The sequence below is a fragment of the Canis lupus genome, chromosome 36, assembly GCF_011100685.1.
Source record: "Canis lupus familiaris isolate Mischka breed German Shepherd chromosome 36, alternate assembly UU_Cfam_GSD_1.0, whole genome shotgun sequence".
Taxonomy (NCBI): Eukaryota; Metazoa; Chordata; class Mammalia; order Carnivora; family Canidae; genus Canis; species Canis lupus.
This window is the reverse complement of record NC_049257.1, coordinates 20,786,816-20,810,130: the sequence shown is the minus strand read 5'-3', so window position 1 is coordinate 20,810,130 and position 23,315 is coordinate 20,786,816. Positions and strand designations below refer to the sequence as shown.

Below are 23,315 nucleotides of genomic sequence, written 5' to 3'. Positions count from 1 at the left end.
TGCAATAGGCTGAGTATTTTAAATTGAAGGGTTTTGGCAAAGGGTTACGTTTAGAACACAGGAAAATATAGTGATATCAGTTTCTTTTATAAAGAATAGACATAATAGAAGAAAACCTTCTTTTGAAAATAATAGAGTTTGGAATGTCCATCAATCCAATCCACTTTTTGCACATTTTCATGCAATCCATAGACCAAATGGCTTTCAGTTGTCTCTAGGATTAACTCTGGTTTCCATACACTGTGGACTAAGCCCATTTCTATCAACTACTCTGGAGGCCTGTAACCAACATTTATGTTTATATTTGGGTTATAAAACATAATTTTGCTATAACTATACCTGTTTCCTAGATTATTATTATTATTAAAGCTCTAGTTTCTTCTTTGTGCTCAATGAACTACATCAACTGATCTAATCCTTAGGATTTTTCACACAAAATTATTTCTTTTGCTTGTTCACAAGAAGAAAAGAAAGGAAGGCAGTATTTTTTGCTCTGTGTGGCTCTACAAGCAAATTATGTAGAATTAAAGCAGTTTGCCCTGTAGTCTATCACATAGGCATAACTAGATAATGAAGAGCTGATGCCATAAAACCACACTGTTTTTATCCAAAATAGATATCGTATTTGAAGAAGTGATTTTGCTTTATTTTAGTATATTTGAGGTAAAACCTGACTAGTTTATGTTTCCCTATTTTATTCATACATGATATATGTGGGAAAGAAAAATGATTGATCATTCCAAGTGCTTTCTAAAAATAAAAAGCTGGGATTTCATTTTTCAAATCTCTGCTTAAAGATAAAGGAGTCCCCTAAGAGTTTAGGGTAGATACCTTTATCCCAGGAGTCCAGCCCAATTTCTAAATATTTTCTCTGTGGTTTTAAGGATCAGAGTCATTCTTCACAAGAACAAGCCATTCTTGATTGCAGATGAGGAGCATATTCTTGCCAAAGGGGAACCCCAGGCCACCATGCAAAGGATACACCAAGTAGGGCAGTACTATGAAACACCTCAACAGGATTTTTTTATTTGTTAGGTCCCTTTCACATACTATAATACAGTGTTCCAAATGCTAGTTACAACTGAAAATGAATAAAAATAAAGAGCACACTCCCCATCCCCCATTATAAGTCTGTTACAAGGAAAACACTATATCCTAAAGAAGCAGATTGAGGAGACTGTGTTTACTTTTTCCTCACCCTGCTCTCCTACCATTTCTCTTTCCTTTATGACAACCTTACCAAAATACAACAGAGCAAAATACAAAGCCTGAGGTAGAGATGGAAATGAATAGAAAGGTGACTGAGCAACTACGTCCTTTCATCCCCTATCTGCTGGACACCCAGATAAAGAGGAGCCCTGCTTTTCTGGTATAGAAATAAGAGCTCACCAAAAAATACTAAAAAAAAAGAAAAAAATCAGAAATGCCATACTGTGTGAATGTAAATTGGTGCCTTTCCGGAGGAGTAATTGCATAGGTTATTTTGCAAACACTTGGTATCAACATGGCCAGTGCTAGGAATTTCTCCTAAAGACAACAACCATGGATGCATACCAAGAGTTAACTACAAATGTGTTCATTGCAGCATTATTTATAATGGTGTAAACCTGGAAACAATTTCAATTCCCAGCATACTGGTTTGGTTAAGGAATGGCATAATCATCATTAAATGATACTATCAAAGAATATTTAACAAAATGAAAAGATTTTATAATATATTGATAAGTGACAAGAACAGATAACATCAAAAATTATGTGTGTGTAAAACAAATGTTGGAAGGCTCTACACTAAACTGTTAACAGTATATATCTCTGTGTTGTGATATTTGGGGTTATCTGTCTATTTCTAGATGTTCTACAACAAATACGAATTACTTTGATAATGAGAAAATCTGCTTTTTAAAATATTGGAAAAAGAGAGGTGCCCCAAAGAGATGAAATGGCTTTGCAGAAATTGACTGAATGATTAACTGTTGAGAAATCTGCATTGTGCCTTCAGATTTTAAATGCAATCCAAAATAAAAAATGATTTCTTTGTAGAAAGGCTTAATTGTCTCTTTAGGAAAACTGTCTTCAGCTTGGCAATGTAGCAGCCTATACATTCCCATGTTTTACTTGTATTCTTTTTTTCCCCAAAGTTCAGATTTATAGTACCTGCTGTTGCTTTTAATGTTGTAGTCGCTCCTAATTTCTGCAGCACGGTGAAATTCCACCAGTCTCCATTCCACAATTTGCCCTCAGCAACAAGCAGTCTGGGAGACATAAAACCAAGAAATTTTCTAAGGGCAGGTAGCAGACACTTTTATTAAATATGAAATACCAAAGCTACCCCAAGCCAGAGGGTATTTACTAAAAAGGTTGCAAGTAAGCAGCAGATAATTTTAAGCTACTCAGATTGGGCAACTTTTGAAGTTGGATATAAGCCCTTTCAGTCAAAGAGGGCTTTGAAAAGAATCGTGAACCATCCTTCCCATAGAACCACAACTGTCCATCTGGAAGAGAATGTGGATTTGACCTTTGAATAAAAACCATGAGATGAAAAAGCATAATACAGAATTTTATTTTGTTTTGCCGAAACCTGACAGGCATTGTAAAAAGACTGTTAAAGGCACAGGCGATGGAGGCCCCCCCATCCCTCACATACTAGCTATGTGAGCTTGTGGGAGTTTTAATCTCTCCCTGCCTCAATTTCCTCAGCTGTAGAAGGGTTATTAAAATGCGCTAGACTCGTAGGGTTAAGATAATAGTTAAATAAAACAGTTTTTGTACTTTGCATATATTTGACAAATGGAAAATGATCTATAAGGATTACCGTTTTTATTTTGTAATTCTTATATTATTTTATTATTTTCATTTGGTTCAGTCCCATCAACAGTGAAGGGAGTCATTCTTCGGACTTTGAGAAAGAAAGGAAATTCTTCAGAAATGTTTAGAGGTAAATTCCAAAATCTATTTCAGATTTATAAATATAGACCCAACTGAGTTTTGGCTACAATCCATGGCTTCCACTCATAATTGCAATTCATAACTTCCCAACTGCTCTTTGCTTCAAATTACATTCCTACATAGCTATTCTGAAATGCATATGTGTGATAGAAACAACTGACTGCCTCTTTAGAGTGGGAAGATGTAGGGCAGTCATGAGTAGTGCTTAAGATAAACGGCCCTTTAAAACAAAAAAGGGCTTGTGTGTTCCTCTAGTTTTTGAACACTGTCAATTAGCAGTGATTTCTTCACTTCCTGTTAATCTCACTGTGGTCAGGGGGATGAACATACCATTAACTGTTCTGAAAATAACTTCTACGCTGCAGAGAAATCCTACTTAATCTTAATCACGATACCCACCTTTGCCATTACTTCATCAAATCACCATCCCCTAAAGGAACAATGAACACCTTAGGATGTCTCCTGAGTTCTGCTCCACTGAGCACGATACAGGTTGCTACCAATTTTTGTGTGCAAACTAAACCATTCACTCTGTTAACTAGTCCTGCTGAGAGTCAAAAACGTAGTGATCTTTACATTATGCTCATCATTCATATTTGAACATGGAAGTCCATATATGACCATTAGACCCCAAATACTATCACTAACATATGTTATAATAGCAAAGAGAAGCATGGGGAGTGCAGATAATACAATAAATGGATTGCATTTTTGAACACAAAAAAAGTAAAAGATGGGTGCCTGGGTGGCTGAGTCAGTTAAGTGTCTACTCTTGATTTCAGCTCAGGTCATGATCTCAGGGTCATGAGATGGAGCCGCAAGTTGGACTCCTGCTGGGCATAAAGCCTGCTTAAGATTCTCTCTCTCCCTCTCCCTCTGCACCCCTGCCCACTTGCCTACATGCTCTCTCTGTCTCCCTAAAACAATAAATATAAAAAAGTAAAAGACAATTTACTGCAAACACTAGCCTCCACAAAGCATTAATGGGACCATCAATCCATTTGCTAATTGTCCAAGTATCACAGACACTTAGACCCATAAGGTACATTAAAATAATTCCAATTTTCTTTTTTTTCTTTTTCCAATTTTCTTCATTAGAAAAAAACGCTCCCCTTATACACTTTATTAAGAAAACACCTCCACGGCAAAGGCTCTAAAGAAAGGATACCAGACTTTAAAAAGTAATTAATAGGGATCCCTGGGTGGCGCAGCAGTTTGGCGCCTGCCTTTGGCCCAGGGCGCGATCCTGGAGACCCGGGATCGAATCCCACGTCGGGCTCCCGGTGCATGGAGCCTGCTTCTCCCTCTGCCTGTGTCTCTGCCTCTCTCTCTCTCTGTGTGTGACTATCATAAATAAATAAAGAAAAAAAATATTTAAAAAAAAAAGTAATTAATATATGCCTGGACTACATTTTAAGTATGAGACATGTCTGGTCAATATAACATAAAACAAGTAATGCTGAAATGAAAACACTGGCCACAGGAATGCAGAGTTATCTGCTACTTTGTCAAAACCTAATCATGGAACAGAGGCAAAGGATCTCCTTTGCTCAAAGGATCAAGCTCTGAGAGGCTCAAGGCAAAAGAAGGTCTTAAAATTAGGCACCATGAAGGCAAGAGGGGGGCCGGTCTGTGCTTGCTTTTGGGCTCTGTGTCCCACAATGGTACACAGTAGGCATTCGATACCTGTTGAATAGATGAGTGAATGAAGAAAGATTGGAAGAGAATATCATAAATGCCCTGTATGTTACTAATAGTGTGTGTTTACGTGTGCGTTATTCTAGCAACTTCAGGTGAACGCTGGCACCCTGAGTAAGCAAACTTGGTAAGCAAAACTCTTTGCAGAGGATGGTTTCCTGACAGTTCTTACTCCTGCCAAGCACCATCACTTAGCAACAGAAAGTGGAGGAACTACGTATTGCCTGGCTTTGTTTCTTCTGGCACTCAGGACATCTTGGCTGCTACCTAGGAATTACACAAAAAAGTAAAATGCTGATGCCTAAGTTAGCAATGAATTCATGTAAACAGGAAAAAAAATATTTATCGTTTAAATAAATCACAAAATTGGACCAAGGCCTTGAGAAGGTTAAAGTTTCAGTGTAAATGGCAACAGTCCAAACAGTTCTACATTCTTAAGTGTACTTGCGAAAGATCTTTTGTGAAATGGACACTAGGGAATCATAGCATCAAAAAGGGAATGAAGGGACTCGGTACGGTATGACCACAAAGCCCATGTAGTTGGGGGACTTTTTTGAAAAATTTGACAAGACAATCTCTATTTCTCTATTTCTCTATTTACACAAATATATGTAAAATGTTAGCCATAAACCATAAATCTTACCATTGCTGTTGTATATTCTTGCTGGCTCTGTTACTTTTTGGTATTTAAAAAGAGTATGACTATGAACAAGAATTGGAGATATTGTTTCATATGTTCTTTTTGGCCTCAGGTCATTATTTGATACATAAATCAGAAACAGGAGCTCAGTCTTACTATTAGATTGCATGCACTATAGCAGAACCAAAAGAAAGCACCAGATTTTCAGGATTTGGATTATTATGAAAGTCATAATTCTGCTCCAGGCAAGGTTTTGGCTTTTTCATTTTTGTTTGTTTGGGGCTATGGTACTTCTGCTATATAAAATATTTTTTTGAATATGATTTTATAGAAAATATCTGTTGCAATAGTTTACCAACCATCCCTGGAATCAAAACTTAATATTTTTAAGTTTCTCTATTTCAATTCTTTGATACAGTGATTTTCAAGCACCGGCTACATGCCTCACACTATGCCAGGTCCTGTTAGAGATGCAAAAGAAATGCATTCAATAGCTCTTGCCTTCTGAAAGCTCACATCAGATGAAGATATAAAATCAAGTGCCAAGTGCTGAAATGTGCACGATGAGCTGTGCAGGCCACAAAAAATCAGATGAGGGGTGTGTGTGGAGGACAAAGCAGCAACTGGTGAGAGATATGAAGCTGAGAAAGGGCTCAGAGAGGTGGGGTGAGGAGGTCTTCTGGGCATTGAGCTGCAGGTACAAAAATGTGCCAGTAGGAATATCAGGCAAAATAAAATGGAGTAGAACTCTCTTTTGGGGAATTTCAAAATGACCTGATAGCTACCCTTTATTGACTCTTTGTTAAGGACCAGGCTGACTTGACTTGCATCATTTAATTTAAACCTAAAAAAAAGGAGGTAAGATACTATTATTATCCCCATTTTCCAGATGAGGAACCTGAACCTAGGACTGCAGGTAACTGCTGCACAGCTCGTAAGCAATGCGGGCTGAAGTGAACCCAGGCAATGCAGGTCCCAAGCCACATGTTCTACATTACATTGATCCAGGGAGTTCCACACGGGGTATTACTGGGAAGAAAGATAGGCTTAGGCTAATGTTAGTGACACAAGCTTCACTGCAGGGAAACTGTCCAGAGCTTGGAAACAGAATTTCCCAGACTCCGTACTACCCTAGGTCCTGAAGACCATCTTTCCATGGAGTCCTCATTCTAGACAACGAGCTCATGCTCACGAACAGTGCAGGGGGAAGTATCTCTTTGATCAGAGAATCTGCTGTTACCAGGCAGTTCAAGAGAGGCATCCAAATTCCACACAAGAAGTCAGCCCAAGAAGTCGAGCCCTGGGCCAGTCACTTGACCTTTCTTGATCTCCGTTTCCTCATCCTAATTGAGGGGTAGGGACTTGGGTGATCTCTAGGGTCTGTTTGGAAATTCTGCAAGTATTTTATAAATGTCGCTAACCATTTCAGAGAAACATTAGAATTCCAGAAATGGAAATGTCAACGGAATAATGAGGAGCAGACACCATGTGGAAACTCTGTCATGATCGTTCTTGAAAAATAAGCCTTCTTTGTTTCATTAGCGACACAGGAAGACAAGTACCCCAAAGACTTCCTTTAACAACTTGAAAGTCTCTCTCAAAAGACAAATGCTAAAGAATTGAGGTGTATTGTATGAAAAATGGGAAATGTGTATTTAATATCAATTTTTTTGGTCATAAAAACACGGTAGCCTCATACCTCAATTAATCTAAATATTCAAGAGAATGAAATACGTTTTACTGAAGCATGCTGGAGGCCAACAGTATCATTAACTAATTGATCTCTGGCTTAGGCAAGTGATGAATCAACCTAAAATATCTATTTCCTGACTGTTTATGTTTAAACACCACCATTTCCTAAGGAGAAACTTGCAAATGAAGCACTCCCTCATTTAACAGGAACATTCTGAAAACAAGGCCTTGAAGAGCTCTCGGTGAATTCCCAAGCATATCATATAATGATTTTAGTTTCCTCAGCCCCGGCATTTTCATGTCCTGTGATAAAAGTGAGAAGAGGTGAAAGGTTCATGTGTTTTCATTTATCCTTTTTTCATTTACTCTTTAGAATATCTTCCTGATTTTATCTTTGTCTGTTCGGTGATTGTTCCTGCAAAGGGAGAGCATGTATTTTTGCTCTGCAGATTTTTTTTTCAGATAGCTTTTTAAATTTTTTATGTATTAAGCTATAATTTACAAACAGTATAATGCACAAATCTTAAGTATACAGCCCAGTGATTTTTTTTCCCATATTATGTATCAAGTTAACCACTGCCCAGATTAGGATATAAAACATTTTCATCACCCGGAGAGTTCCCTCGTGCACCTTACTAGTCAATAGCCCTCGCCCCTGTCCTTGAAATCCGTATAAATGGAATCACACGTTATGGACTCTTTTGTGTCTGACTGCTTTCACGCACTATAACATCTTTTGGGATTCTTCTGTGTCGTGTACACACCCTCACCCCTCTACCATCAGGTAGTCCGTTCTTCTTCTTGCTGAATGCAGGGATATAGGACAGTCTGGATACCCATTCGCCTGTCGATGGGCATTTGGGCTGTCGCCAGGCCTAGGCCTATTAGGAGCAAAGCTGTAATGAATAACCTTATACGAGTCCTCTTGTGGACATGTGCCCTTGCTTCTTCTGCACGTAGCCCCAGAAGTAGAACCGATTGTCACGGGGTAGGCATGTGTTGACCTTATGTATTTTATGAACACTGTTGGAGAGTTGCCGCATTGAACATCGGTTGTGGGGATACATAGAGCTGAGATCTGTGGGTAGGAAAAAAGGGGAATCCTGGGCACACTCTTGGTAATATCCCAGATCCAGCATTTAAACAGTTACTAAGTAGATGATCCAGCAGCTTTTCAGCAGTTAGCGGTTCACACAGAGAGGATGAATGCACCTTTTACATCCTTCATGGATGCTGAGGAAATCCTGCCCCTCTACCATCAGGGAGATTGTTCTCTGGAGACCAGGTGATGTTTCAGAACTCAGATTTCCTAGCAGGAAATGTGTCACAAAACAAATCCTAGCATATGAGAATCCCGGGCAAGGCCACACTGACATCTCCTCTGACCACTCAGGCTTCCACAGAAGTTGATAACCCCTCACGTCTAAGACTTCCCTGTGTCCCTGAACCAAGCGGTAGGCTTTGGCCTCAGGAAGTGTTAGTCATTTTAAAACCCATCTCCCTCTGTTCAGATAATCATCTTTCCTCTGATTTATAGTGGCCGGCCTGCAGGTGTTGAAAAGGTGTCTTCATTTAGCCAGAGAGCAATAATCCCAGAAAGTATATCTCCACAGCCACATCGCCCTCCCCCGTTTCCCACCATCAAAGCCAGCCAGTTCCCCAGTCCCTCCAGCTGTGAATCTGCACCGTGCCTTGGGTCATATTTGTGTCATCGGTAGCACACTCTTATAATTCTGCCCCCAAGTTGAAAGGAGAAAAATCCCCACAGGGATCAAGGAGAGTGTCTCCTTACACAAATCTTTTTTCTGATAAGAGGTGACCCATAGCCAGAACCAGAGATTTATATATGCATTTTGACATAAATCTGCATCTGTAATTATGAGTCATAACGATCTTTATAGGCTGCACTAAATTGGTGAAGAAGAGTTACTGTTATTGACAAAGCATTGACCTGAACATTAGTGGAGGAAGAGCTAATTATTTTTTTTTTTCCTGAGGAGTGAGACTTCTTTTCTAGTTGTGAATCACTTTGAACCCGGGCCTTCGTTAAGTATCTTTCACATCGAAAATAAGCGTCACTGAGCCTCCCATACTCATCCTGTATCTTTACCTAGTTACAGTTGTACGGAAATCTCCAAACACATTCTAGAAGCCTTTTGATCATTTCCAAGACAGTGATCAGGGTATGGGAGGTGGTGGCTGAAGAGGCCAATCTATATTTTGTGAAAGCAGGTTATCTGTGAGATGTGCTCCCATGTCTCAAAGACCGAAGCCTATTTTTAGCTGGACATGCTGGGATTCAAGTGCGGATCCACCATTAGTGTTAATAGAGCTCTGGGCGGCTGACTGCTGTGTAGTCAGCCCAGAAAATGTACTCTTTGGAGCAGTGGAAGGTTAAAGCGAGCTTTAAATCACAGCCTTATCATACTTGCATGTTATTGGCAAGTCTGCCTAAAAATAGAATCTCATTACTTTAATTCTACAGTATTCTTAGGTGAGCCAACCTTTATTATTAATAACAGCATTTCACATTTATATAGCACTGTCTGCTTAAGAGAACTTCACAAATTATACGCATAAAACTTTCCTACCTTAATGTAACAAGCGATGGGTTAAGAGGGCAGGAGCGAGGTGGTAAGTAGTGGCTCCCACTCTCTATCCAGACAGGAGGACTAAAGAAATTGTCACCAGGTGGCTCTCAACAAAGCCACTCTTTGAAGTTGGGCCATTTTAATTCTTTGAAAGTATGTTGCGTTTCTCATCGATGATTTGCAAGGTCCTGGGGACGCTCACAGTCACCTCAAGAATAATAGGCTGCTTCTATAGTACATTTTGTGTTTATCTATTCGGGTCTTAGCCGAATTTTGAAAACGAGGTGGACAACAACAAAAAAACCCTCCCCCCGCCTGCCACCTTCCCCCAACTAACAGGAGGTTTCTGAGGTGCCCTTTCTGAGGGTTCCCATATCCAGCTTAGGAACCCAAATCCAGCTATTTAGGATGGAAGGAGGAGGATATTGTTTCATCCTCCTTCCATTTAAGCTTACGCCAATTCCTTACCAAATTGCCTAGATTAGTTAGTAGAGCCAGTAACCATGTTTTCTGGGTAAATGCCATGTGGATGCTCCTTTGGGGCATGAAGTGGTGTTGTCGGCAACAGTCTAGTTCAACGACGTAGCTTAACAATGTGACTATGTATGAGTGTGTTTATAAGAAAGAGGGACACAGAGCTGTGCGGTGGTGATAAGTATTCTCACAGCCTGCAATTCAGGAATGGGATAAGAATCTCTATACAGTTAGTGCATTTTACTGAGAGCGCATGTCATCTAAAGAAGCTGTCAGGCAAGTCAACACTTCCACAGTAATGACCAGAGAAGGGCCTTCTTGGAGTCAAACACTGAATGGGCATGAAAACACTGAATAAGACATAGTCTCCATCCTGCAGCCGCTTGCAGTCTAATAAGGGAATGATAAGCAAAAGGGAATTTCTTCTATTTAAAAAAATTTTCATTTATTTACTTGAGAGAAAGAGAGAGCGAGCACGAGTAGGGAGTGGAGCAGAGGGAGAGAATTTCCAAGCAGATTCCCTGCAGAGTGGGTAGCCCAATGCAGGGCTCGATCCCGTGACCCATGAGATCATGACCTGAGCCAGAACCAAGAGTCTGGCACTTAACTGACTGAGCCACCCAGGTGCCCCTAGGGAACCCAAATGGGTGGGAAAAGCACTTGGACAAGGACAGAGTACACGGGCATGGATAGGAGCCCATAGGAGAGGAGCATGACCAGATCTTGGGTGGTCGGGGAGTGCTTCCTGGAAGAGATGGCATTTAAGGTAGCCAGGCAACAAAGGAAGGAACGAGGAGAAGGGCTCTAAAGGAAGAGGAATCAGTCTTCAGACTACTACAGACTCTAGTCTTCAAGGCAAAGAGAGCAATATGATCCTAGCACTGAAAATGGGTAAGACCAGGGTGTATCTCATGAGGAGCAAATAGTGGCCACTGGAGGAAGGTGGACAAGACCGAATGGGCTGTGTGTGCCCCACCAAGGAGCTTGGGCTTTATTCTGAGAGCAATGGGAGTTCACAAAATAGTCTTTTAATAGGAAACGACTCTATTGTGAAGTAAAGCAGTTAAGATAGCTCACTTTGCTTGTATTTGTACTTTTGAAGCTAGCCTGCAGCTTTTCCCCCCTTACTTTCCTTTTTCTTATCTCCATACAGACTGTCCCAGGATACTTATATCTCAACATTGAGTCAAAGTTAGCACACCAGGTCTTCCTGTGAACTCAGAAGTAAAAATCAATGGAAAGACACCCCCCCCCCCCACAAGACAGTGGTTAATACCCGGATACATTCATACTCCCAGCTGTTTTTACGACACCAGTCTCAGAGGTAAATCCTACAAAATGTCACTGAGTCTTGTGCTCTTTAGATGGACTAAGGCGTGGGAAGAGGGACAAAAGAGAATTGCACAGAAAAAGGGCATTTCTCTCACGTTGACCATGATAAATATGCTTGTTCAGGAAAGAAAAGGTGAACTAGAAAGCTCAGGAGTCTGATCTGGACAGGAATGTATATGTTTTTGTGGTTCGCAGATGGAGAAATGCTGCAGGAAAGGCCAGCCCATTGGCACTGTGAACTCCAGTGCCTGACAATGTTTGCAGAGAGTTGGCTGTTTCCATTCTGCAAAGCTTGCAGACCCAAGGGGTCTTGCTGACCCAAAGGATCGCGGTCATGGTGACATAGACACCTCTGAAGTCTTCTGGAGAGGGGACAGTTCAACTGCCTTTCTTCTTCTTCCTTTTCTTCCTTGTTTAAACTCATAGATGATTCTCCCCTACCCCCACCATCACCTCTGATGCCTGACGCCCCACACGTCTTTTGGAGAAAGTACTGTGGTTATTAGTTACTAGTTTGGATACAAAAAAGAAAATTAAACTGATTATTATGACCTGTCTCTTCCCCTTGGAAATTTTGCTTTTAGATGCTAGTAATGTTCTCTCAACTGTAAAATGGATATTTGGGGAGGATTTAATGAGACAATCCGGTAAAGATCTTAATCAGTGTTGGCTATTCTTGTCTTCTTGGGGATCCTATGAGTTATCCTGGTTTTCATGTAGTTCTTCACAACAGCCTGCAGGTCCTATGTCCAACATGGCAATTCTTCCTTGACTTCCAACTTCCAAGGATTCTTGGGAGTTTTGAGTACCATATTTCATTATGGTACCCTCCAATAGACACTTACACCATTCAGTGTAGTGCTCTTTTAGCAAAGAGTTTCGAGTTGGAGATTTTCTCTAAGAGAAAAGAACTCAAGCTTGTACTAGAGTTTGGTAAAACTATTTGCACAATGCATGATCAGTTCGAGAGGAATGTGGAAATATATATCAAGATGCATAAAAATGCTCAACTTTTAAACCCAGTCATTATCTTTCATCTCTGGGAATCGTTTCTGAGAAAATCATCTAGAATGTAAGAAAAATATGATTATAAATATATTAACCACAATATGATTTAAAGTATCTTAAAACTGATAACAACCTAAGTATCTACCAAAAGAGTTGTGGTTAATTCATACTGGCATATCGAATCAAGGGTGCGTTAGCAGCTCAATTCTGGGGGCCCACTGGGAATTTTCAGAAAGATTCTGCAATGGTATTCACCCCAGAGGAAGGTTTGAAATAACAAACTTAATAGAGTCTTTCTAATACAGCCTTCTCTTGAAAGGGGATTATTTTCAGGCATCTGGGTGGCTCCATTGGCTAAGCGCACAACTCTTGGTTTGGGCTCAAGTCGTGATCTAAGGGTCATGAAATGGAGCCCCACCCTCAGGCTCCGCTCAGTGTAGAGTTGGCTTAAGATTCTCTCTCTCTCCCTCTGCCCTTCACCCCCTCACCCTCTCCCTGTGCCCTTCACCCCACTCTCATGCTCATGCTCATGCTCTATCTCTTTCTGAAACAAACCAATAAATCTTTTTAGAAAGGGTGCTATTTTCAAAAGGGCCAGCCAATTTCGCTCTCCAAGCATGAGCATAATGTGCGATCACTCTTTGACTGTAGCTACCAAACCCCGGTAGCACAGGAACAACAGCCTCGTGCTTCCTAATAAGTGATTCATGTAAGCACCATTTAGTGAGGCTGCAGGGTATGCTTTTATTCAATTTACAAATTTACATGCAGGATTTCATTTGATCCTCACAAAAATCCAATGAGGTATTATTATCCCATTTTACAGATAGAGAACTAAGTTCCAAAGCTGGGCAACTGAGCTGTCTGACTCGAAAGCCAGTCATGGAATTGTCCTGCAAATTAGGTGACATTGTGTGTGTGAAGCCATAGTAACCTCTCAATACATAGCCGCTGTTAGTTTTATAAACCACTATGCAATATTGTTTCTAGCAGGGTTAAACAGTCCAATCTTATAAAATAAAAAGGAATTTTTGGTCTGAAACAGAAAACAGTAATAGTGTATGGACAAGTTCCCGAAGACTAGTTTGGCCAGTACCTTTAGCAAGCATAGCCTTTTAGTAATTAAAACTATTCCGGGCAGCCCCGGTGGCTCAGCTCTGCCTTCGGCCTGGGGTGTGATCCTGGAGACCCAGGATCGAGTCCCACGTCAGGCTCCCTGCATGGAGCCTGCTTCTCCCTCTGCCTGTGTCTCTGCCTCTCTCTCTCTCTCTCTCTCTCTCTCTCTCTGTGTGTGTGTCTCTCATGAATAAATAAATAAAATATATTTTTAAAAAAAACTCCTATTCCGTCTGCCACTTTAGTGCCAGCTCCTTGCCAACTTGGAGATAAAGGTAAACAATGCTTTTGGTCAATGGGGTTCTGCAGTATTGGTCATGGGAGGGCCTTCCGCAACAATGGACAACCAGACCAACTTATTCTTAGGAAATCATGCTAAGACGCTTTAGAAACAGGGAGAAAGGGAGGGAGATGGCTGAGAGTACACAAGAGCATGAGTAAAGTTGCTGTGAGTAAGTACTCCTAGCAAATGAGTTCATCAGTACAGATGTATGAACCGTCATTTGACAAAATTAAATGAGGCAAATATTTAATGGTGTTAGGTTGGAGCAATCCAACTAAATGATTGCTTTTCTCGGAGTAAGAGTGTTCTTAAAAACAGTCTTTCCACATAGCAAATGAAACTATCCCTCAGTGAGCACGTTCACCTTTTATTACATTCAAAACTTATTTTGAAAAAGCCTGAAGAAGCATGCTGAGCCAAGTCCCTCATTCTACTTCACATCCAATTATTGCTCCATGGCCTCTCCGGCCAGGTCACCCTGGCGTCCCACTAGGTGTGCGAGCAGCCACCAGCTAGGTCAGCCCCGAGAGATGGGGAGAGGCTGGCCTCTTGCAGGCTTCTGGAAGCACTCCCACTGAGCTGGTGTGCAGCGCTGGGCAAGGCCATGCCCATTTCTAGAGGAAACCCCAGCGTGTGAGAAAGTCCCGGCCTTGTTCTGACCATCGCGAAGGCTCTGCTCTAGTAAGTGGAGTACAGGTAGTCCCTGCTTTCCGAAAGTTCATGTTATGCCACTTTGCTTTTATGAAACACCTAATTAGTAGCTGCTCTTGCTAACTCAAATCTGATGAGGATTTGGATTTTTTGGGGAAAAAAAGCCAAAAGCACAAGTAGCAGCAGGAGCAGCCCCAGCTCGCTCCTTCCCCAGGACCACGCTCGGCATCTCAGGCCCAGCCGCTGCAGCTCTGAACCGTGTCTGAGAGCATCTGTGCTTTATCTCAATTTATTTTGTGCATCCATTAGCAAGATGTGTCCTAAGGTATGAGAAAAGCCTACAAGAGGTTATTTTGGGGGGCTGGGAATGCTCAACAATTTTTCCATATTAATTAATGGTAATTGCTTCTTGCTTTATTTCTATTGCTTTGGCTTATGCAGGATTTCGTAGGAGTGCTCTCCCTGCAGACGGCGGGAAACCTGTACGTGCTTATGCCTTTGTGCACCATTTTTCTACTTCTACAAGTTACAGGACAGATTTTCCTTACCTGAACTTGAAATAACCATTATTTTGCCTCTCCTCTCCATTTCTGCTATTTGTTTTTGGCTGTTTTTCTGAAATGAGAATAATGGCAAGAAATAAAAAAAGAAGTATCGTTCAAGCTTTTTTTTTTTTTTTAATGCTAGGGTTTACTTAAAAGAGGTGTTTATAAAACAGGTAAAGTTCAGCTTGCTGGCCTCTTTGGTGTAGAAGGTGAAAACTATGGAAGAAGGCCAACATGCTAACTGATGCCTGAGAAAAACTGCATCCCCACCAGGAGCTTGGAAGGAAAGCCACGGAATGGAAGGCACAAAATAATTGCAAAACATCTCGGAAATCTTGTTCTGAGCCATATGATGAGCTATCCGTGTCTCTTCATGGATTGGTTTCTTGTTTTGTTTTGTTTGTTTTGTTTTGTTTTTAAGAAAAATGAGATGAGACACTTTTAATTTTCCCCTCCTCTGTAGTCTTGGAGGTTGTTTAATCTCAAGTGAACTCAATTCACATTTTCCTGGCAGTGTTAGCTATCAGCTCAAAGCATTTTACTCATTGCATCATACTGCCAGTCAGCAAGCAGGGACCTAATTAGCTCTTTGCTTTAATGGCAATAGTTAAATTTACATTATTAATTCAAATATTACAGACTCTGTGGACTTGGGCACATAGCTGACATAAAGATGTAAAATGAATAATAAGGTGCTGAAAAACACCAGAGTCATTATTCCCATCATGTTCAAACTTTGAGCTATAATGATATCAATTAAAACTCTAATCCTGGCAAAAAAAAAAAATATTTTAAAAAAAAGCAAAAAGCTTTGCCGGGTCCCTTTTGTTATAAAAGCTGCAGTTATATTTAAATGTTGGGCTGAAGTATTCAAGTTATACTTTGCAAAATACAATGGTCGCATAAGTCAAGAGGCATAATTACAGTTCTGATTACATTTTTGCTTTTAAAAAATTCCCAAACAGTAAAAATATAGTGAGTTTGTCAGCATCCTGTTGTGCATCCCTGGCTCTTCCTACGTCCTGAAACCCTGCAATCACTCTGCAGCGTCAAAACCTGTTTGGGTTGCAAGACAGATGGGACCTTCAAAATGAAATGTACCTATGACTGTTTGCTACTATATATATAAAATGTCTCATTTAGTCTCATCTGTGATTTTCCAAGAGGAAAATGTTTCCTGGAGCAATTTATCTCAGTCCTACAGGTTTGTATCACTGAATGACCATCTGAAAAGCAGGACCCGAGTCTTTTCTTAAAGGGAAACTGCATGTGTTGGGGATGTTTCTCCATGCAGTAGTGGAACAGTATTGAATACCATTCAAACAAATGAAATCCACCATATGAAATAACTGAAAATTATGAACTTCAAAATTCTCATTTGGTGTATGAACCCTTTCATTGGAGTTCCTAAAATATTTCTTACTGCATTTGGGGGAACAAAACAACTGGTAGAAAAAAATAGACAAAAAATGTTCTTCATTTTAGTGCCAGATTGAGCTTTTTGGCGTCCGTGCTATCTCATCAGCTCTTCCCAGAGTAAACCATTTCTGTAGTTCTTTGACGTGAGCTCCCTCCCCGGCCAAAGCAGCCCTCTCCTTCTGCAGGGCTGCAAGCCCAGCTGCAAAACCTCCTGAATCCCCTGGCTCCAATCCTTCTTTTATGGCTATTATTATTATTTTACCTTTGATTGAAGATTCTAATTTCCCCTTTCAAATAGGTTCCTTGTGGTCAGGCTCTGTGTCTGATTATGCCTATTATTTGGGAGGAGATCCATGATGTTGACTGAATGAGCTACAAATGAACTAGCTAGAGAAGGGTGATGTAATGGCTCACCCACCCAGTTTAAAGTCACTTTTCCTTTGGATACATAATATGCATTATTCTAATTTTAAAAGATAGCCATGATTTCTTTTATTTATTATTATTTATTTATTTATTTGAATCAAAAGATTTGGGTTCACACTCAATTTGTTCATCAATGGAGTGACCATGGCCTAGTCATGGGCTGTATCCAAGGTTCAGCTTCTTTAGCACCAAAATGGAGATCATAGCCACCTCCTGGCCAGGATGACATAAACAAGCACCCTATAGTATTTTCGTAAAACTAAATGACAGAGGGGGTGGTGTAAATAACAAGGCATATACCACCCCTTTGTGAACTGAAAATTGCAAATAAAAGTGTAAGGGATTCTGACGGCCAGTAAATGCAATTGAACTGTGTTTCATGCAACACAGCATGGTAGCAAGGTGTAAGGGGTCAGTCTTCAAAGAGGACAAACTGTATTAGAGGAGTGTCTAGTAATTTTTAAAAATCAGTACTGTCTGTGGATGGGAGTTTAGGGTAGTAGTTAAAGGTACAGACTCTGGAGCTTGAATTCTTGGGGCTCAAAGTTTAGAATACTAGTAGTGTCTGCCTTTAGCATCCTTGTGAGGATAATTTACATAGAGTCCTCAGCTTAGTTCTTGGCCTTTTGTGAGCCTTCAGTAAGTGTTAGCTATTATCAAAGAATCAAACTGTATAAAATTCAAACTAGTCATCTGCATGTATAGAAAGGCTTCATATTACTTTTTAAACAATTGTATGCATTTTCCCCTTTCCAAAAAATAAGAGCTCTCCCTTCTATTCTTTTTATTTTTTAAAGATTTTATTTATTTATTCATGAGAGACACAGAGAGACAGGCAGAGACATAAGCAGAGGGAGAAGCAGGCTTCCTGATGGGAGCCTGATGCGGGACTCGATCCCAGGACCCTGGTATCATGCCCTGAGCTGAAGGCAGACGCTCAACCACTGAGCCATACAGGCGCCCCCTCCCTTCTATTTTTGAAAGAAACTTGTAGTAGAGAGCAAGCTGCCCACAGAGGTCCTAACTCCATGTCCTCTGAATGAATGGATGAATGAATCCAGGTCAGTTTCTAGAATCGGAGCTTCAAAATTGATGGACAGAATGTGTCAACAGGAGCCAGGGAAAGTGTCTCAGTTCATTGGTTACATGGTAGAGAGGTGATTCTGTGTCTACTGGACTGTCCAAGCCACTGAGGGTGCCATCTCAAGCCAAGTAGACACTTCGGGTAACACATCTGAAGAGTCCTGTCCAATAGTAACAGTAAGAGCGAGCATGCGTGATGGTTTACAGTGTTCCAAGTACCACGCTAGGAGCCTTACGTGCATTATCTTACTTCATCTTCTGTAGCCTCCTGACTTGCTACAATGCTAGCTCTCATTTTATAGAGGCTCTCGGAGGTGAAATTAATTTGATCAAAGTCGAACAGTGAAGGATGGTAACCCTAGGACTTGAACTCAGATCGTTGGGCTGACTATATAATATTGCCGCTGTGGAAGTGCTTAGGGATAGAGAACCTCAAGATTTTAGAACTCCTGAGACCATGCTGTAGGTACTAAAATTTTGAGGTGCTCAAATTTTGAGACTTACCTGGAAGTAAGTCTCAACTAAAAGTGATTCTCCAGGTTGTTAACTCAGGAGCCCTATTTTTGAGCCAAAGTCAACTCCAAATCCTGTGAAACCAGCCTCCACTGAATTAAAAAGCTGACACAGCCCAGTGGGGCCAAAGGTTCCCCTCTTTCCTCCTGTCCTCATCATCTGCCAGCTGCTGTACTTCCAATGTGTTAAAACTCATGGGGCAGAGAATGCTTAGCAAATTAATAGAAGAAAAAACCTGACTTTCCTAGCTCATAAAAGGTTGATACCTTCCAGCCATGCTACTGAACAGAATGGGATTTATGCTGTAACTTTCTTCCCAGATGGGAAAGTGCTTTACAAATAATGGAACTAATGCAATTTATTCCTAGTGAGTAAATTTGTCACCGTGGATGTTGTATTAACTCTCTAAGGCCAATTCAATTGGGGATTCAATAAATAAGCCCTTTCAGCCTACCCCGCGATGCCCCACCAGGTTAGAAGGAGTCCTAGATAAATAGCAATTTGATCCTTTGCCACCTTGAATTCTCTAATCCTTGAAACATGCTTTTGAGAAATGTGGGAAGGATTAATGCCTCCATTCTCCTGCTGGAGAAGCTGAGGAACACGTGCAGCAAGGAATGAATCAGGAGATCTCAGATCTCGTTCAGTCCTCTGACTGTCTAAAGTGCTCATTTGGCGAGCATCTTCTAGGCCTGTTCTTGGGTCATGATTTTCAAAGTGCTCAGCAAAACCGTGCTCGAAAGACACTTCTCGGATTCAGGCACAGTTGTCTGGCCACCCCTCAGCTGGATTTGAAGCCACCTCCTTGGGGATTGTGCTCCCACGAGCTTCTGCTTAAATCCGGCCCTAAGCCCTTCCAAAGGGGTTCCTTCTTTGAAGGGGCACCGCTCTGTGCATTATGTTCTGGATGCTTCCTTCACGCTAAAGCTGAAGGTCATTGTTTATTGAGCCAAAGTTGGCACCGAGAATGGAAACGAATGGGAAAAGGATGTGTACTTGAATGCACGCCGTGTTATTTATGCCCACGGACCATGGCACGTAGCACGCATAAAGGAGTTCTGATTTATTTATTTATTTTCGTGAACTCAGGTCGTCCTTCACGAAAATGAATAAGCATAGCACGAAATGGGATTTGGGGAAAGAGGGAAACCTGTAGTGGAGAGCAATGCATGGGACCCACCGTGCTGCAGCGCAACTCTCTGAACAGAATTCCTTTGGAAAAGTGAAACTCCGTGCACCTGGCTTTCCCCAGCCGATGGGATGGGAAATGCTGACGGCTGGGAAAGCAAAGCAAACCTGAGCTAAGGGGACTCCGTGCCTTACAGCCCGATGGATAATAATTCTGTAGCTGTGCCATTCAAGAGTCCCCGTAATGCTCCTTAATTCCGGTGTATCCTACGTGGGATTTAAAATGTCTTGAGGGATTTGCGGGAAACCCTGTTTTATTTGTTCCAAGCAAGCATCGTCTTATTTTGTTTTAAATAAAGAAGATGGAGCAGAATTGAGAGGGTTGTTTTTTTTTTTTTTTTTCCACCTAAATAAATAAGAAGGTCCATTTTACCACGAGCACTCATTTGGCACCGTGTTTCCCTTGTTAGTAGCTGGTATTGTTATTATTCACTGAGTGTTTTATTCTCATGATGTCACTGTGGGTAGCTTGGTATTTCTGGGCTTTTCCGGATTCTTTCCTGTGAGTAATTTGCCTTCTTTGGCTATTTGATAGATGGCATTGTATGAAAAAAAAGTATTAAAATACTCCAACGAACAATGTACATGCCCATTGTGAACTCTACATTAAAGTGGTCTAGAAGCGTGTTGGGAATATAGAGGTTTGGTTCATTTGCTTTTTCCAGCTTGCCTTTTTCTATTTTGCAAAACATGCTGAATGTACTGTTTGTCTTGATGCAGACTATGTTATTTATGAAAGGTCTGCATGGAGGAAGAAAACATAGGAGGTATTGTTCAAAGAATCATTAAGGAGACATTATTTGAGATAATAATGTAATTAGACTCCTTAGAGGGAAATGTAAGTATTTGTATTTTTAGCTTTTATGTAGGAGTGTAGCGGTGGCTAATTAAGGGAAAAGTTAGCTAATTCATAATGCTTAAATTTAGTGTTAAGCCTGATAATAGACCTGAAATTTCAAAAACCAAAACAGCACCGGCACTGGCTCAAAAGTGGTTCTTTAATTCGGGGTCAGAAGAAACACTGTTTATAGTAACCAAAATTCTAATTTTATAGAGCCATCTCGATCTGAAAAGGAGTCAAAGGCAAACGAAAATTCTCTACAAATCTGCCATGTTCAAAGTATCCACTTCAAAAGAGAACTTTTTTTTTTTTTATTTCCAATTTATCCCAACAAAAATTCTCTTGGGCTTTTATTTCAAAAGATGAAAAATGAGCCATGGCAGTCAATAGTGTATGGTGACTATTTATCTGTTTACACCTATCCATGTGATTGCTAAGAAAACCAGATTAGACTTTGAATGTGATATGAAGAATGTACGCTATTCACAAGCCCATATTCCTCAGAGGAGAAATAGGTTAAAAACTCCAAATTAAGTTTTAGAAACTATACATCTCATTTTGGGGAACAATAACTCAAAGCCTGATTTTTTTCAGGGAGAACACAGATGCCCAATTTTTAAGTAAACGTATCATATCGCAAATGAATTCGCGGTGTATAATTTATCTCAACAACAAAAAAATCACACAGCGAATTGTTTAATGATGTCCACATTTTAATTTACATGACGGGTGTCTCTCTGAACAATTCCTATACATCTGCTTTTGATTAATTGAGGGCTATCATAAAGGCACCAGAGAAGCCTTTTATGATAGCCTTCTTTGGCAAATACCTTTACAAAGCAAAGGGCACTTTATCAAATTAATAATAGCCCCGAATCGGTCCCATTTTCAGTTTCTGATTTTTTCATAGACTACATTTCTTTAAGAGGGTGTGCACCTGTAGGAAATTTTATACGGCAGGCAGCTACACTGCCATAACCAGAAACCAAATTCATTTTCAGAGGAAAGTAGGAAATACACAATGGCATACGTGCCTCTTTTACGGCCACATCTGCACAGCTCAGGGAAAAGTTTGCAGATATGTCTGCTGATCACATTACAGGGCTGTTATGAGAGAATAAAGTTGCACCTTTGATGGGCCATTGCAGCTGAGTTAGAGGTCCCCAGTTATTAGAAGTTTTGCATGTCACAGAGCGGAGCAGATTGGAGACCCAGACATACTTTCTGCAACTCGCTGAATTTTTGGTCATTTCCATCAAATATCAATGGACCTGTTAAATAGAGATGAAACACACACACACACACACACACTCATGCACATGCACACACAAATACACACTAGTGATAAAGATGACTAGCTTATTTCTGACTTTCACCTCCGTGATAGAAAGTCCCTTTGTGCTCACACAGTGCCTTCAGGACACCAGCTGAGAACAAAGCTGCTTTCAGAAGCAGTAAGTGATCTCATGCTATTAATGTCCAGGTGATGTGTGAAGCCCATTATCACATCACTAATGTGGCAGCAGACATTTCCTGGCCAACCCAAGGTAGCTCAAATGTTTGTGAAACGTGGAACTGGAAAAGGTAGTCCTAAGAAACTCTTTATTTTTTTTTACTAGCACCCCTAAATGCTAGGCAAAAATCAAAAACCTAATCATTTATACATTAGAAAAAAAAGAAAGATAATATTGAACTCCACATACAAGATTCCAGGAGACATTGAACAAAAACAATTTGTAGGATTTCATTGAAGGGTTTTGGTAAAGCGTTTGTGTTCCACATGTAGCGTGTGGCATGTTATCAGACAAAGCAGGGTGAAAAGCTATTAATGTAAAAAATGAGAAATTCCAGTTCATTGTCAGAACACATAGAGTGGACAGGAATCATCCCTAACTGTCCATTGTTCTCTTGAGGACATCTCACTGCACACTGGGGGCCACCTATGTGGACTCCAGTCAGGCAGTGTGCACCGTAAAATTAATGTAAGTTGTGAGCAGGAGAATCAGCTCCCAGAAATAGCAGGCATACTGAAACACAGAGATAAATAGCAAGGCTAAAAACAGAATCTGCAATATGATTAAAAATAACAACCACTACCTAATTATCAGGAGACATTGGAAAATAGTGTGCACATTCTTGTTTAACATTTTGTTAACAATGTCAAGTCCATGTTACCCGGAACTGTCCTTTCTTTTCTGAATAAAGAACCCACCTCAAATAAATGGAAATTTATCAATTTTCCAGTTGGCAACACAGGACTATCCAACAAGTCTGTTTTTTTTTTTTTTTTTAATGAGATATGTTACTTCAAAAACAGTTAAGATTAGAATTCTAGGTAAAAATTTTAAGATCTAAAACGAATACAGTAAAATCAATATTGATTATTAGGAGTAAAAGTGCTAATTGAGGCTGTAAAATCTTTTAAGAACTAAGAGGAGAAAATTTCCAGTAAAACTACAATAAATTACTATTAAATAACCAGAATATTTGTGTAGAATTTAATGTCAGTATATCAGCCTCCCCGAATTTTTTTTTTAAAGTAGTGTATTACTGATTCAGTCCGGAAGACTATTCCAGTAATATTACAAGAGCAGTGTCACTTTGGCAAGTTACCTTTTCAACTTCTCTTGCATTATGTTCTAAAGAAACCTACTTTGAGATTTTTATGCTTTTAAGAATTCATTTTTAATTATTGCTTTTTTTTTCTCTTTTTTTTTCTTTTTCTTTCTTTTCTTTTTGGCCTCAGGTCTTTCAGAGCTTAATGTCTACTGTGCTTACACTAAAGTGAAAGGAAAATGATTTTATTGAGAGACCACATTTTCATATTAAACATAACATTCTGACAGCTGATATTCTTGATGCCAATTTT

At 40.2% G+C, this 23,315-nt stretch overlaps 1 long non-coding RNA gene across 1 annotated transcript in view; it reads left to right on the top strand.

Annotated features, from left to right (window-relative positions):
* LOC102151426 overlaps nucleotides 1–16,285 on the top strand; it is a 79,160-nt gene extending 62,875 nt beyond the window's left edge. Inside the window, exons 10-12 of the long non-coding RNA XR_005384772.1 lie at nucleotides 2,864–2,935; nucleotides 11,195–11,365; nucleotides 14,873–16,285. This is a non-coding gene — a long non-coding RNA (uncharacterized LOC102151426). The remainder of the gene's footprint in view (nucleotides 1–2,863; nucleotides 2,936–11,194; nucleotides 11,366–14,872) is intronic.
* The last annotated feature ends 7,030 nt before the right edge of the window (nucleotides 16,286–23,315 follow it).